Genomic DNA, 12,778 nt, shown 5'->3' on the forward strand with positions numbered 1-12,778 from the left:
GGCGGGGGGGGGGGGGGGAGGATGAATCAATAATTAACAAACTTTAGTTGCCAACTAAATATTATTACTTACTTTCAACCATGCATAACAAAGCAATAAATTAATGTTGAATAGTACCAGTAACAAAAGATAACACATGACATTATGTTTTGTTAACTAGAAAAATTCTAGCCAAGGAAAAACCCTAGTGGGGATGATATCCACTACATAATATACTAATATATATATGTTCCTTGTTAGAGGATGGACCTTGTTAGGAATCAATGAGAAAATTCAGTATAATAGTTCTTGTTAGGAGACTTTGAATCCCTGTTAGGAGATTCTAACCCTATTAGGAGTTGTTGTGTAATGTATGCAAGATGATCCCACTTCCCAAACATGTAATTTCAACTACAAGAAGAGCTCATTGCTCAAACAATTAATCTACTATTATTTTCCTTCCTTGTCTAATCTCTAATCTTTAGCTTGATCTTGGATCACTAGATAGTTCATACAAAACTTCAAATATATTGCTTTCACAAAAGTTCTCTCACAAGTTCGCTCTCATGATACATTAGGATTACACACTTCTTATCCCTAGAAGTCCTTTGCACAAATGCCATGCCTTTACATAAAATACTTCTGGGTTGGCTAAGACCATGATTCATTTTTCCAAGTTAGAGTAAACATCTAGGATTTCAGTCCTAAATGGACAAGTAGTTGTTTTGTAACCAAAATAATTCTTTCCTTCAATTCTATTGTCTTGCTTCATCAAAACATGATTAACTCTATTCCATACAGTCCATACAAACTTCTAAGGTTATACACATCATCACCAACATGTATACTATCTCCATGTAATTTCACTTATCATAATATAATGTCTACAACATGTTATAAACAAAACAATACACTACTATAAACCAAATTCTATACTTAGACAATTTTCTAATAACTAAACACTAAGTATCTTTATTTTCAAGGTTTCTTGTCAACATGTACATCATGTATTTCCATTAATGACAACAATTACATATCAAAATTTGCCAATTGTCAACAATCTCCCCTTTGGCATTGATGGCAACAAAATAGGGGAAATTGGCTAAGTGACAAAAACTTAACTATCAAAATAAACATTACATCTATTACAATTTAAAACTTTACATATATTCTCTCCCTTACAATATACTTCATACTAAACACGTATTTCTTTTCTTCACAATTTTCTTTTCTATTACTCCCCCTTTGACATCAATGACAAAGGTCTCAAATGTCAAGATTTTGTCCAAAATTGTCAAAACCATTGTCCTTGGCTTTATGCTAAAATAATCTTCATACAATCATCAAAAATAGCCCTCAAATTGTCCATACCTTTTGTCCATGTCTCTTTTGTAGACTCTTCTAATGAGAAAATTGCACATAATGCATATAATGCAATCTTAACTGCATTGATATCTAAAAAGAAAAAGTTAGTGTATGTGTCCTTGGCCTTGACACATTCATCTAGTTGCTTCTCAATAAATGATAAACTTTAGAGAAATAGATTCTTTGAAATTAGATGTTCTTCTTAATATCTGATCTTTTTGAAGTTCTAGTTTCTTGATCTCATTGTGAACACTGGCAACTTGTCTTTCAATATTATCAACTTTACTTAATGGGTGTTGGATTAGGCTGGATAAAGCCTCTAATGTTGGAGTTGAGGAAAGCCAACTCCGAAGACGCCAAGATCACCTGCATGCGAAACCTGTCAAAGAGAAGCCATAGAAGGGGAGGAGCATGGAGCACGGGCAAAAACCCTAAACGGACATGAGAGCCAAAAATGCAAACACTATAAGAAATGTATTTACAATAAGAAATGGCTTTCGATATTACAATGAGAGAGAGCCCGAATATAAAGAGCTCATGGAAGCTTGTAGAACAAGCTATAAGATAAGTGTGACAACTAGAAGGGAACAAACTCCCGTGTTGTCACAACATGCATTAAATATGAAATATTAAATAAATGCATGACCTAAGTAAACTTAAGCAATAGAATAAATAATTAAATATTAATTATTTACTCTAACACCCCCCCTTAAGTGCAACTTAGGGAAATGCCTTAAGCTCACAAAGCTAAGATGAATGCATAATGGGTCCCGGCAACGAGGCCATTTTAGGTACCCAAGTACAATGCAAGAAGATGCAACCCCTGTAAGCAGGGAAAAAGAGAAAACCACATGGGAAAAACCCTCCCCTAAAAAGAGGTAAGAACCCAGTGAAGAGCTGAAGAAGTCTCCAACTAGGGAAAATGTCCCCTAAATCAGGAACAATGAGTGATCATGAAGAAGCAGCATCACTGAAGCATGAAGAAGTCGCAAATTTGTCAAACTGCTGATCTGAAGAAACCTCCATGGAAGAAGAAGGCACGAGCCGAGCATGTCTATATGGTAGATGATCCATCTCACCGAAATGCATAGGTAGCCAGCCACTGCAATCGCCTTGTATATAGGATCAACCACTAAATACATAGTTCACACTATCGAACCATCGAACCACGGATGCATTAGAACACAGCATAATCCCCCCTTAATGTAGACGGGGTGTGATGACAGGCAACTGACAAGGTGAGCCAAATCTTTTGCAAACGAACCAAGAACGAGGAGAGAGGGAAAGAGGTACAGACATCGATAAAGACACGGTCTAACTGACTTTGCATGGGCTAATGTCATGGAAGGGACACTCACTTGACAAAGGGAGAATGCCTAAAACAGCAAACAAAGATCCCCCCCATGGTGCTTTATGAAATAGTGCAAGTACACCTGACTCAAAACAACGTTCATGACTCCCAGAATACAAAAGTGACAGTTTATCTCAGTACAAAAATAAAAAATGCTTCAAAAGGATAGCTACAATGATCAGAACTGAAAAAGAGCTGAACCAAAAGAAAGTACAGCCTAAAATAAAGCAAACCATGCCAGGAAAATGATCCTCGGGCCTAAAACACTCAAAATATCCACCATAGAGCAAAAATGCCAAAACTATGATAGAAAGAGTAGAGGCCAAAAAAGAAGAAAAAAGACTACATTTCTGCAAAGATGAGAAAACCAGCTTTCCAAAAATATAAAGTTTTCCAAAAACAGACATGGGACGCAAAAGAAATGCATGCCGGAGTCAAAAACAGGACTTCAAACTTCAACAGAAAAAACAGGCAATAAAAATGCATCAAAACCTAAAAATACCTGCACCAAAATCTCCGTCTCGGAACCAGCTTTCCGGCGCTTCTTTTGGATCGGAAAAATACCTCCGTATGCAAGAGTTATGGCCAAAAAACCACAAGTAGGTCCAAAAGAGAACTTGAAGGAGAGTGCAAGCAAGGATGATGATGCAGCGCTGATGTCAGCAAGTCATGCGATTAAAGTTGACGGTTTGATGGCCGTCGCAGCAAAAAAAGTGTGCCATGTAGCAGTGCTGATGTGGCAGGGGTGATGTGGCGGGTCCACGTGGCAAGGTGCCACGTGGCGCCCAAGCCACGTGTCACCCCCGCTGGTGCTGAGTCAGCAAACCCTGCAGATGTGGTGCAGAGCGGGCGGAGGCGGCGGAACTGGCAGAGGTGGCCGCAGGGGCGACGAAGCCGGGAGGAGCTGCCGGCGGAGGGCAGTGGACGGGCGGCGGGCTGGAGAGGCGCCGCCGGTGGAGGGCGGCGGCCAGGAGGCGGCGGAGCACGGGCGGCGCTGCCTGCTGCGGCCGCTGCGGGCGACGCGCAGGTGGTGCGGTGGCGGCGGCCGAAATATATATTTTTAAAAAAAATTTACGCCCTGCGTCCGTACGATCCATACGGCAGCGACCTTGGAAGCCTCAAAAAATCACCAAAATTGCCCTGGCTCCAAAAACGAAAAGCTTTATATGAATCCTGACTGCAAACGGCCTTTCGGATCCAATGGTGATGTCCGTTTGGGCTGAAAGTGCTCCAAAAATTGCTGATCCCCTGATTTGAAGAAAAATTGCACAAACAAACTAGGGTTTGTGACTTCAAATCACGGCTTCAAAATTTCTTCAACGAGGCTGCAGTAGGAAGGCTCTGATACCATGTAGGAGTTGAGGAAAGCCAACTCCGAAGATGCCAAGATCACCTGCATACGAACCTGTCAAAGAGAAGCCATAGAAGGGGAGGAGCATGGAGTATGGGCAAAAACCCTAAACGGACATGAGAGCCAAAAATGCAAACACAATAAGAAATGTATTTACAATAAGAAATGGCTTTTGATATTACAATGAGAGAGAGCCCGAATATAAAGAGCTCATGGAAGCTTGTAGAACAAGCTATAAGATAAGTGTGACAACTAGAAGGGAACAAACTCCCGTGTTGTCACAACATGCATTAAATATGAAATATTAAATAAATGCATGACCTAAGTAAACTTAAGCAATAGAATAAATAATTAAATATTAATTATTTACTCTAACATCTAACTCATTCAACTTTTCCTCTAACTAACTATCCAAATCCATAGTCAGTTTGTATGATAAGGTAGACTTAACATACAAGAGTTTCCCTTCTTTCTGACATTTCCAAAGTTCTTTGATGCATGTATCAAGGTTGACTAAATCATTCTTGATATTTTGGAAGATGGTGCTAAACAAGTTAGCATCATGTGAGATCAAATCTTTTGCCTCTGCAACATTCAACAAATTTGTAAATTCTTCATCAAAAGACTTTAACACTACCTGTTCTCAATGTTCAAGATCTAGCTCTAAGTGCTAAACTACTAATGTCCTATGTAGTTTGTTTGTCACTTCCATCAGTGCTCTTTGTAAACTCTTTACTTTCCTATTTTTCTCAATTAACTTGATCAAGGATGAGATTAGATCTATTTGATCATCATCATCAATAGATAGACTAGCAAGAGAGAGCAAAGTAGATGAACTAGATGGTTTAGTTTCATCCTCTCTTTGTTTCTTTGCTACTTCCTTGGCTTTTCTCTCTTCCTCTTCTTTCCTTTCTTTTTCTTCTCTTCCCTTCTTCTCTTCTAATCTTTTCCTTTCTTCCTCCTCTATTTTTCTTTTATTATCTTCTTCTTCCTTTCTTTTCCTTTCATTCTCAAGCAATTGTTGCTTGGCTTCCTCTATCTTTTTCTTTTCAATTTCTATAAGCCTCTTTTCTTCCTGAATTTGCTTTAGCTTATATTCAACATCCTTGGTATTAGGTATATTTGGTTTGGAGCCACCAAATAGATTTGTATCGTCAATGTTTAGAGTAACATTGGTTTGATCAATCTTCATGGTATCACCACTTACCAACACTTCTATTATTCTAAGTGTTGGTGGAGTTGTTTTCTATGATTTTGGCAACATCTTGCTGATAGCTACTGTTGTCTCTTTCCTCATCTTATCCTTCTCACCAACCACAAATAAGAATGGCCTTAACTTATTTTACAAGTATGGGGCAGGGTTATTCAACAATTTCTTAATCTCATCTTCATCATTAGTCTTTCAGATTGTCCTTAGCATAGGCTTTCAAAGTTCAAGGTCTTCTTCTTGTGCTAGAGTCTTCTTCTCTATAAGTTTCTCATAGAGTTTCTAGTTCACTACTCCCTTGATATCTTTCATACTTAGATCATTTGCATTGGTATTTCTCACAATAGATATATCAATTTGATCCTTGTCAAAAGGATTATAAAGATCATAAAACTTGTTCATCTAAACAAAGTTTCCCTTATTTGTAATCACTGTGTTTATCTTTTCAATGTTTGGCTTCCATGGTTGCTGAGCTTTTCCTACTACTTATTTAGGTGAAGTCACCTTGATTTATTGTTCCTTAGCTTCTTCATCACTACTAGATTCAATTGTCAACAATGCTTTATACTTGTTTCTAGGTCCTGAAGCCATCTGCTTTACTCTCTTTGCCTTTGTTGGAAATACACCAGCTAATCTCTCTGATTTTTTCTTATGTTTACTAGGTTGAAACATTGGATACTACTACATAAGGTATACTCTATCCCAAAGTTGTCTCTACAACTAAAATTGACAAGGGTTGTATATTCAATACACCTTGTTTCAATGTCTATCTCACTCCCTTAGATTCATTCTTTGTCATTCCAACCTTAGATAGTGCCTTCTTCATAATTGATTCAACCTTCTTGTGAGATGCCTTCTCCAAGGTTGCTTGATGAGCATTCTATGTGATCTCATCAAATGTACCAAATCTATATTCTACCTTATCTTTCTCAAAATTCAATAATAAATCTATGTAGGCAACTACAACATCATCTCTTAACTCATAGCTCAATGGATCCAAAAATGTTTCCCAAGGTTCTACTACTTGAATGTATGTATAGTTAGTATCCAATAAAATACATATGTCTTCCTTGAATCTATCCACAAGTATGGGTGAGATCCTAAATCTTTGTTTCATCTTATTTTGGAATGTTCTCATAATCAGATTATGACTATGCAATACCTCGTCTATAGGGTGTCTTTTGCATACCTCTGATATCTTTTCCATAGTGCACCTATCACTACTCATAATATCTATTGTTGATAAGTAAGGAAATCTCTTCAGAACATGAAAGAATATGTTATTAATCAATGATTGGAACCTAAACACACCATTCTTTGTTCTTTTAATCTTCTCAAGGTTCTCCAAGAGTTACATTGTCAGAATTTCACTCAAATTCACTTGTTCTTTCTCACACAAATCTTGTAAGCTGCATATGTGAATCCAACTGAAAGTTCATCTATCTTAGAACTTGTACAAATTGAATAAGTTATTATTCTACTAATAAATTTCACATCATCCTACTTGATGGAGCTGATTACCATAGCCTTTCCATTATAAACTACCTTAGTTTAGCTTTCTACTTTCTTCTTAACTAGTTTCTCTCCTATAGGTATGTTGGAAATATAGATGGAGTAACTAAGAGGGGGGCTGAATTAGTTACCACAAAAATATTTCAGATCCTTTGGATGTTAACAATAAAATTGATTGATGTTGTTATTCGATAAACACACAGAAAATGTTGTAACTCGATAAAAGAAGAGCGATTTACTTTTAACTAATCTTAAACATTCATAGTGATTAACATGCAAGCATAAAAGAAATAACATGAACACATGAGACACCAAGATTTAACATGGAAACCCAATATGGGAAAAACTACCAATGTAACTAGTTACTATTTTTCACTCTTCTGAAGTGAACGCTATTAGGAGCCAACCTGGTTAAAGGTTACAAAACACATTGTTAGGTGTGACCTTGTTAGAGGATTTAATCACCCTATTAGGAGTGGCCTTCCAAGAGGTCTTAAAACAATTCAATGGAACTACCACTTTTTAGAGGATTTACAACTAGCTATTAAACCAACTCTATTAAGAGATTTTGAAATCATTGGTACAATGGTAAGAAAGCAACAATGAAATTACTTGAATGAGATGCAACTAAATTGCTGATTATAAATCTCTATTCTGCTTCATGCTAGATCCTTCTTGATCGAATATTACTTTTCTACTCCTCAAGGATATCTGACTATCTTTGAAGTTCACTCACACTTGCATACTTTTTTTCATACATTAAAATCTTAACTTGACCTTATATTTATATCATTCAAATTATCAAATTGGCTTAATTACAAATTATAATGACCAATAAACATCACCATAGTTGGCTAGAATCAATACTAGAAATAATTAGACTTCATATCCCAAATCAACAAAATCTTTCATTGGCCAAACTTGCTCAATAAAAATTAACCCTGACATGATTTCCTATGTTAACTGACAGAAGCTTGGTTAATACTATGAACTTGAAAAATCCTTTGGCAATTGAGTGAACTTGGTGAACACTAATTCTGATGATCTTTCCTTTGTTAACCATGAGAACTTGATTAACACTACTTTTTTCCATAATTTCTTTCGATGGCCAAGTGAGCTAGGTAGACATAGTCTTTGTAGAGTAATCTCTAGGAATGCTCAATAGACAAGAAAAACTGTCTTGCTAACCAAGTGAGCTTAGTAAGCACAGACTGAAAATTGATGTGACATTTGTCTAACATCAAAGACAACACACAATTAGACAATTGTATCCCACAATCTCCCTCTTTGGCATTGATGGTAATGTAGCATGTTATAGCACAATGAAATTTGAAAACAAGACTTTCTTTGATAGAAAGTTTCTCCCTCTTATATTTTATACTACAAGCTTCTCTTTTATGTAGTAATCTCCCTCTATGAAGGAATTACATAACTTCTTCTCAAAAAAAATTTCAAAAAGATATGACCGTAAACTCTCCCTTTTTGACAAAAAATTCCAAAGATAACATGTACAAAATGAGTATCAATGTACCTTGAGTACTGATTCATATGTAATGTTCTCTTAACTATGCTGCATCAACTAATAGATCTTTAACTTGGTTCCTATTGATGCATCACTAAAAATTATTTAGTGAGCTTTAGATATGAGAATAACCCCTAACTTACCTCTTAGATACAAGAATGCATCCTTAGGTAATGGCTTGGTAAATATGTCTACAATATGTTCTTTTGTATGGACATATTCCAATCTAACTTCTTTGTCCTACACCAAATTTTTGACAAAATGATATTTTATGGCAATATGTTTGGTTTTGGAATGTATCAATGGATTCTTTGATGTATTAATTGCACTTGTATTATCACAAAACATGACAATTGGTTCTTTGATCTCAACCTTCATGCCTTCTAGTAACTATTTAAACCAAACAATATTAGAACAATTCACTTCTGCTGCAACATATTCTTCTTCTACTATAGATTGGGATGTGAAATTTTTCTTTTTACTTGTCCAAGATACCAACCTTTTACTAAGAAAGAATGCTCCATCACTTGTACTCTTTCTATTATCAATATTTCTTGCCCAATCAGCATTAGTAAATACTTTTAAGTCCAAATTTCCTCCAAGTTTATACCATAAGCCATAGTCTTCAGTACCTTTCAAATATCTCAAGATTCTTTTGATCGTCATCATATGATTTTCTCTAGGTTTTGTTGAGAATCTTGCCACTATACCAATTGAAAGAGCAATGTCAGGCCTTGTATGAACTACATACTGTAATTTTCCAACTATTGATCTATATAAGGTCTGATCTACCTCTTTTGAGTCATCATCTTTGGTAAGCTTTAATCTAATACACATGGGGATTCCAACTAGTTTTGAATCCTCCATGCCAAATTTCTTGAGTATCTCCTTGATATACTTAGACTAAGTGATGTAGATACTATTCTTGCTTTGATGTATTTGAAGTCCAACAAAGAACTTAATCTCACCAAACATAGACATTTGAAAATCTTTGTTCATTTTCTCTAAAAATTCTTTGCATAGATCATCATTCCCTATAAATAAAGTATCATCCACAAATATTTCTACCAATACAATCTTGCTATCTGATCCTTCCTTGATGTACAAACTACTATTATCATTAGTTCTGTGAAAACCAATCTGTATAAGCTAGTTGTACAACCTCTTATACCATGCTCTAGGAGCTTGTTTCAGACCATCTAATGCTTTGTGCAATTTACAAACCATGTCCCTTTTTTCTAGATCAACAAAACCTTCTGGTTGTTCAATGTAAGCTTCTCCATCAAGAATACCATTGAGAAATGTAGATTTAACATCCATTAATATACCTTAAATCCTTTATGTGCTGCATATGCAAGTAAGGTCCTAACACCTTCCAATCTTGCAATAGGAGCAAAAGTCTCACCATAATCAATGCATTCTTCTTGAGAGTAGCCTTTACATACCAATTTAGCTTTGTTTCTTGATACCTTACCATCTTCATTCAATTTATTCCTAAATACCCATTTTGTTCCAATCAAATTCTTATCTTTAGGCTAGGTACAAGAGTCCAGGTTTTGTTCTTTTCTATTTTCTATATCTCTTCATTCATAGCCTCAATCCAACTTTCATTTTCGAATGCATCTTTAACATTTCCAGGTTCATAATCAACAAGTAAACATGTACTTTTTAGCGTACTTCTTGTCATAGTACCTTCTAATTTATCTCCAATGATCTAATTTGGTTCATGATGCCTTCTAACATACTTAGCCAATATAGGTTCTTTTCCTTTTGAAATAATTGCATTATCATCCTATTGAGCTACAACTCCTGGCCCTGGTTGCTCAGACTCAGTAGGCATTGGCTTGATAGCTTTAGAATGCGACTCAGGTCCTTATGACTCAGTTTGAATTTCTTGCAACTTGGTGACTGAGGAAGTCTCAGGAGTAGAAGTCTCCTTATTGACAGATCTATCTGGCAATATATCAAGTTCGATGTAAACAAATCTCTTGTAATATTCTGGTTCCTTTTTGCTTTCTTCTTCAGTCTTTTCTCCAAACTCATCAATTTTCACATGTGCACTTTCTTTATTTTATGACTAGACAAATTCAAACATCTATATGCCTTACTCTTGCAAGAATAACCTAAGAATATACCTTCATCACCTTTCACATCAAATTTGTCTTTTCTAGATTCTTTCAAGATATATCATTTACTTCTAAATACTTTTAGGTAACTTACATTGGGTTTATAGCCATGCCACAACTCATAGGGAGTTTTATATGAGTCCTTCTTCAACTATACTTGGTTTAAGGTATGAACTATAGTGTTGATAACTTCCTTCCAGTATTTGATTGCAATGTTCTTTTCAATCATTAGAGTCCTTGCACAATCCATGATGGATCTATTTTTTCTTTCAGCTATTCCATTCTACTTGGGAGTTCTAGGGGTTGATACCTATCTTTTGATTCCTCTTTCAATGCAAAAGTCATTGAATTCATTAGAGATGAATTCACCACCTCTTTTCGATCTTAAGCATTTCAATCTTTTCCCTGTTTCTTTTTCCTCTTGTCAAATGCCATTTGAATTTCTCAAATTCTTCTACCTTCTTTCTAAGATACATAATAGTCGTCATTCTAGAGTAGTCATCAACAAAAAGAATAAAAAAAATTTCTCCACTATAGTTTTCTATTCCACTAGGTACATACAAATCAGTATGCACAATTTACAAGATACCTTCAAATTGATAGTTCTTGCTTTTAAAACTAGTCTTTGCCATTTTTTCCAATGTGACAATTCTTGCATAAACCAACATCTAGTTTCTTTAAACTAGGAATACCTCTTACTTTCCTAAATTTTCTTATTTTCACCATGTTATCAAAATTTACATGACATAACCTTCTATGCCATAATCAACTTTCTTCAACTTGAGCAATAAAACATGAGCAATCACTAAGATCAAGATAAAATAGGTTAACCTTTGTTTTTTTTCCTAATCCAATCAGTTTTCCTTTGTTATCTAGCAGTCTTGCCTTGCCATGCATGAATTCCACCTTGAATCCTGTGTTGATTAGCTATGCCACACTCAAAAAATTATGCTTTATTCCTTCAACCCAATAGGCATTGTCACATACAAGTTCTTTGGTTAATGAGATTTTACCTTTCCCTTTTATGCAACAAGGTTCATTGTTTCCAAACCTTACACTACCACTATCATAGTCTTCAAAGTGTTCAAACTTTGTTTTATCACCAGTTATATGATGTGAACATCCACTATCTATGATCCATGCATTATTTTTTTCTCACATGAGAGATAAGTTCCATCTTATCTTCTTCATCATTAGATTCATCTTTTACAACAATGTAAACTATTTCATCTTCACTATTATCTAAATCCTTAGCCATAAAACAAGTTTTCTTACCTTTGTCCTTGAATGATTTGTGATTTTTGAAATCCTTCTTTCCATTGCACTTGTGGCTTTTCTTCTCATCTTTTCTTTCTTTTTTTAATATGACCAATTTCTTCACATGAAAAATAGATTAGGGGAACTTTACCTTTGTATTTTCCTTTGCCTCTAGAATATTTTCTTGTAAGAAAGGCTTCAAAAACTTCAAGATCACTATCAAAACTTTCCTTTAATTTTTCTTCACTTTCTAATTGAATGTCCTTTATTTTCTTTCCTTTCTCCCTAAGAGAAATCTTGGCCTCAAATGTAGATTCAATATTCTTGGAAGATGGAACATAGTTGTCAAAGTTATCTAGCTCAAATGTTGTCAATCTTCCTACTAAGGTATCCAAAGTTATCTTGTGATTCTTTTCACACCTCCTTTCTTGAATAGTAGATACTCTAATTGCATAGATAGGAAGTAATGTTCTAAGAGCTTTACTTACAATATTTTCTTCTTTGATGTCTCCTCTAGAAGCTTTAATTTCACTAACACTAGCTTTAACTCTTTCCACATATTTAGCAATATTTTCATCTTCTCTCATTCTCATATGATCAAATTGTCCTCTGAGGTTTTCTACTTTGGCTCTCCTCACATTGTCATCACCACCATAGATGTCCTTTATCTTATTCCACATTGCAAAGGCAATTTTGTAGTCCTTGATATCATCAAATTCCTCATAGATAAGAGTAGACATGATATCTATCATCATGGTGTTACGATTCTTTTTCTTAGTAGTGTCTCCAACAGACATTGTACCAGTAGGAGTTGTGTATTCTTCATCAAGGTATTTCAATCCTAAATCACTAATGGAAGCCAGATGAAGTCTCATGAGTCATTGCCATGCTAAAAATTTATCTTTGTTAGGCTTTGGAATTTCTCTCTTGTAAGACATCTTGATCTTTGGCTTAGGACTTTGAAACCTTTCTTGCAAGCACCAAAAACTCTGATACCAATTGTTGGAAATATAGATGGAGTAACTAAGAGGGAGGGTTAAATAATTACCAAAAAAATATTTAAAATCAATCGGATGTTAATGATAAAATTGATTGCTACTATTGTTTA

Source organism: Cupressus sempervirens, chromosome 5 (genome assembly GCF_028749045.1).
Source record: "Cupressus sempervirens isolate cs-2001-9-10 chromosome 5, ASM2874904v1, whole genome shotgun sequence".
Taxonomy (NCBI): domain Eukaryota; kingdom Viridiplantae; phylum Streptophyta; class Pinopsida; order Cupressales; family Cupressaceae; genus Cupressus; species Cupressus sempervirens.